The 4,941-nt window shown below is 40.8% G+C and overlaps 1 non-coding gene across 1 annotated transcript; it reads left to right on the top strand.

Annotated features, from left to right (window-relative positions):
• The first annotated feature begins 1,453 nt into the window (after positions 1 to 1,453).
• Positions 1,454 to 1,526, top strand: TRNAW-CCA (transfer RNA tryptophan (anticodon CCA)). The gene has a single exon. It is a non-coding gene; the product is annotated as a tRNA-Trp (tRNA).
• Positions 1,527 to 4,941: the final 3,415 nt, after the last annotated feature.

Below are 4,941 nucleotides of genomic sequence, written 5' to 3'. Positions count from 1 at the left end.
TGGTTATGGATTAGAAGGTCCAACATAATTAAAATATCAATTCTCCCAAACTGATGTATAGATTTGATACAATTCCTATCAAAATCCCAGCAAGGTTTTTTGCACACATGGGAAGCTTATTCTAAAATTTATATAGAAAGTCATGGGCCTAGAACTGCTAAAACAATCTTTACAAAGAATAAAGTGGGAGGAATCACTCACCCAATATTAAGGCTTACTACATAGCTACAATAATCAAGAAAGTGAGGTACTGGCAGAGAGATACACAGCAATGGAACAAAATAAAGATTCCAGAAATAGATCCACAGAAATATGGTCAATAATGTTTTTGTTTGTTTGTTTGTTTGTTTTCTGCGGTACGCGGGCCTCTCACTGTTGTGGCCTCTCCCGTTGCGGAGCACAGGCTCCGGACGCGCAGGCTCAGCGGCCATGGCTCACGGGCCCAGCCACTCCGCGGCACGTGGGATCCTCCCGGACCGGGGCACGAACCCGTGTCCCCTGCATCAGCAGGCGGACTCCCAACCACTGCGCCACCAGGGAAGCCCAATAATGTTTGATAAAGGTGAAAAAGCAATTCAATGGAAGAAGGATAGCCTTTTCAACAAATGGCACTGGAACAATTGGTCATCCACAGGTAAAAAAACAAAGTTTGACCTAAAGTTTTTACATCTATACAAAAATTAACTAAAAATGTATCACTGATTTATTTATTTATTTTTAATTTTATTTATTTTTGGCTGCGTTGGGTCTTCGTTGCTGCGCACAGGCTTTCTCTAGTTTCAGTGAGAGGGGGCTACTCTTCGTTGTGGTGCACAGGCTTCTCATTGTGGTGGCTTCTCTTGTTGCAGAGCACGGGCTCTAGGTGCGCGGGCTCAGTAGTTGCGGCATGAAGGCCCTACAGTGCGTGGGCTTCAGTAGTTGTGGCTTATGGGCTCTAGAGCGCAGGCTCAGTAGTTGTGGCACATGGGCTTAGCTGGTCCGCAGCATGTGGGATCTTCCCGGACCAGGGATCGAACCCTTGTCCCCTGCATTGGCAGATAGACTCTTAACCACTGCGCCACCAGAGAAGTCCCATGGATCGCTGATTTCATGTAAAATATAACTATAAATTTTTAGATCTAAACATAGGAGAAAATTTTCTTGGTCTAGGGCTAGGCAAAGAGTTCTTAGATTTGACACAAAAGCGCAATCCATAAAAGTAAAACTTGATAAATTGGACTTCATCAAAGTTGAAAACATTTCCTCTGCAAAAGACCTTATTGAGAGGATGAAAAGAAAAGCTACAGACTGGGAATGAGTATTTGAAAATCACATGTCTGACAAAGGACATGTGATTTGCAAATACTGGAACACAGGAAAACCACACACACACACACACACACACACACACAGAACATGCAAAGTTCAATAGTAAAAAAACAAAGTAAGTTAGAAAGTAGACAAAAGAGGGACTTCCCTGGTGGTCCAGCAGGTAAGACTCCATGCTTCCAATGCAGGAGGCCCAGGTTCGATCCCTGGTCAGGGAACTAGATCCCGCATGCATGCCACAACTAAGAAGCCCGCATGCCGCAATGAAGATCCCGTGTGTTGCAACCAAGACCTGGCGCAGCCAAATAAATTAAATAATTTTTTTTTAAAAAAAGAAAAGAAAATGGGCAAAGGACATGAACAGACATTTCAATGATGAGGATATACAGATGGCAAATAAACACATGAAAAGATATTCAACATCATTAGCCCTCAGGGAAATGCAAATTAAAACCACAATGAGATATCACTACACATCTACCAGAAAGGCTAAAATTAAGAAGTCTCAACACTAAATGCTTGTGAGGATATAGAGAAACAGAATCACTCATATATTGCTGGCAGGAATGTAAAAAGTACAGTCAGTCTGGAAAACATTTTGGCAATTTCTCAGAAAACTAAACATGCAATTACCATATGACCCAGCAATTGTACTCCTGGGCATTTATCCCAGAGAAATGAAAACTTATATTCACACAAAAACTTGTACATGATCGTTCATGGAAGTCTTATTTAAATAGACAAAAACTAAAATCAGCCTAGATGTCCTCCCACAGGTTAATGGTCAGATAAACTGTGGAACATCCCTACTGTAGAGTACCAGTCAGCAATAAAAAGGAATGAACTACTGATACCCAGGACACCTTGGATGAATCTCCGGGAAATTATAAATTATACTAAGTGAAAAAAGCCAGTCCCCAAAGGTTGCAATACTATATGATTCCATTTATGTAAAAAAAATTTTTTTTTTTTTTTTTGCGGTACGTGGGCCTCTCACTGTTGTGGCCTCTCCCGTTGCGGAGCACAGGCTCCGGACGCGCAGGCTCAGCGGCCATGGCTCACGGGCCCAGCCACTCCGCGGCATGTGGGATCCTCCCGGACCGGGGCACGAACCCGTGTCCCCTGCATCGGCAGGCAGACTCTCAACCACTGCGCCACCAGGGAAGCCCTATGTAACATTTTTAAAATGACAAAATTTTAGAAATGGGGAAAAGATGGATATCAGAGTAAGGAACTTGGGGTTGGGGGTGGGGTAGGGCGGGAAGGAGATGGATGTGGTGTAAGGGGTCTGCACGAGGGGCATCCTTGTGGTGTTGGAATATTCAGTACCTTGACTCTGGTAGCGAATACATGAGCCTACACAGGTGATAAAATTGTGTAGAACTTAATAAACACACAGACATGCAAACAAATGAGTATCAGTAAAGCTAGGGAAATTTGAATAAGATCAGTGGATTGTAGCCATGTCAATTACCTGGTGGTAATATCATACCATAATTTTGCAAATTGTTGCCATTAGGGGAAACTGGCAAAGGATAAAGAGACTCTCTGTACTATTTCTTACAACTTCATGTAAATCTACAATTATCGCAGCAAAAAATTTCAATTAAAATATGTTGTGTAAATACCTAGATGCCATGGTTTTTGATTTTATCAATACAAGAGCTTAGAAGAGTAAATGATGGTATGCAAGAGGAAGAGGAAAGAATTTGGAAAAGGCAATTGAGAAAAACAAAGAAGAGAGAGGCTATAAGAAATGCCCAACAGCGTCGCTGACTTTTGGAAGTATAGATAACATACTAAGTTGCTTTAAGTACTGAAAATCCCTCTTCATGTATTGCCTACTTTTGATTTCCAACACTTAGAGCAGCTGGTCTATTTGTAATATACAGGTATGAAGCTCTAAATGCATCTGGATCTAATTTGAGGGAATTCTCTCCATTTTAAGATGGGTATATCTTATTCCCCTGACTTTCAGTATCCAACTCAAGCAGTTTTAAACATTTCTGGCACTGATTCATTTACTTTTGATTTGTCGTGTGCAATCCTGTAATTATCGGTTTTCCTTCCAATCTTTTGACTTTGTGCTTCTTGACGTAAATGGTTTACCTTGAAAATTGTCCAGTGTTTCGTAAAAGTATCCATATAAGGCGTGATCAAACAATGATGCCTCCTCATTTTTATCTTCCTTGTCAGTGATCAGTCATTTGCCAAAAATTATTCTTTGATGTCCCCGAATCTCCTGTTTCTCCTTCTGAAATTACCTTAAGGACCAATGGTTGGGAGCTAATTAAAAGGCAAAGTGGTTTTAGCTCAGCTGCATCTCATGATCTACAGCCTCTTTTAAAACTGTCAGCTGCTAGGCCCTATCCCATGCTTACTAATTTTATCCCATTAACAATTACTTGAAGTAGGTTACTGTTATTATCCTAATTTTATAGATGAAGAGGCTGAGGTACAGAAAAGGTGGATGACTTGTTCACAGACACACATTGTAGGCCAGGGAGCTAGAATTTGAACCCAGGCAGTCTGATTCCAGAATCTATACTTTTTTCTTTTTTAAAAACTTTTTATTGGAGTATAGTTGAATTACAATGTTGTGTTAGTTTCTGCTGTACAGCAAAGTGAATTGGTTATATATATATAGCTATCCACTCTTTTTTAGATTCTTTCCCCACATAGGTCATTATGGAGTACTGAGTAGAGTTCCCTGTGTTATACAGTAGGTCCTTATTAGTTATCTATTTTATATATAGCAGTGTGTATATGTCAATCCCAATCTCCCAGTTTATCACCCCCGCCCCGCTTTCCCCACCCCTGTAACCATAAGTTTGTTTTCTACATCTGTGACTCTATTTCTGTTTTCTAAATAAGTTCATTTGTACCATTTTTTTAGATTCCACATATAAGCGATATCACATATTTGTCTGTGGTACATATATACAATGGAATATTACTCAGCCATAAAAAATGAAATAATGCCATTTGCAGCAACATGGATGGACCTAGAGATTGTCATACGGAGTGAAGTCAGAATCTATGCTCTTTACCTCTAAGCCTCTTATACTTCCTGAATCAGAGTCTCTAAAGTGTTGGTGTCTGACTATCTCTTACTTTATAAAACAAATCTCCACAGTGCCAGGTTTGGGGACCTCTAGGTTAAAAGCTATTCTATTGGAGATGCTCATGGGCTAAGGGAGGTGCTTACACTCAGTCAGGAGCTAAGAGTTTCCCGCTGACCCACCTGGTTGTCTGAAATAGGTACCATCTGCTGTGGTTAAGAGTCTGACATCCATTTTCTCCTTACAACTGCCCTTCAAAGTAAGTATTGTTATCCTTATTTTATAGAGGAAGAAAATGAGTTTTCAGAAGATAACCCACCCCAGGTCATTCTCAGTAAGTGGCGAGGCAGAATTCAGGCTCTTAACATCAATCCTGCCTCTTACATTAAGGTCCACCAGTCAATCTCGATCAACTGGTTAGAGCACCTGCTCTGAGGTATTAGGGAAGAAGTCGTCCCAGAGGGGCTCTGCAATCTTCAAAGCAGAACCATAAACGTGATTAGCTTTCAAGACTCCAGGGGAAAATTGCAATGGTAGAACCTCAGGCATTGTGATAAATGTATAGGAAAGA

Source organism: Delphinapterus leucas, chromosome 21 (genome assembly GCF_059928025.1).
Source record: "Delphinapterus leucas isolate spDelLeu-1000000601 "Yukka" chromosome 21, BTC_Dleu_Yukka2, whole genome shotgun sequence".
In the NCBI taxonomy this organism is placed as follows: domain Eukaryota; kingdom Metazoa; phylum Chordata; class Mammalia; order Artiodactyla; family Monodontidae; genus Delphinapterus; species Delphinapterus leucas.
The sequence above is the reverse complement of the archived record's forward strand: the minus strand, read 5'-3'. Positions and strand labels throughout refer to the sequence as shown.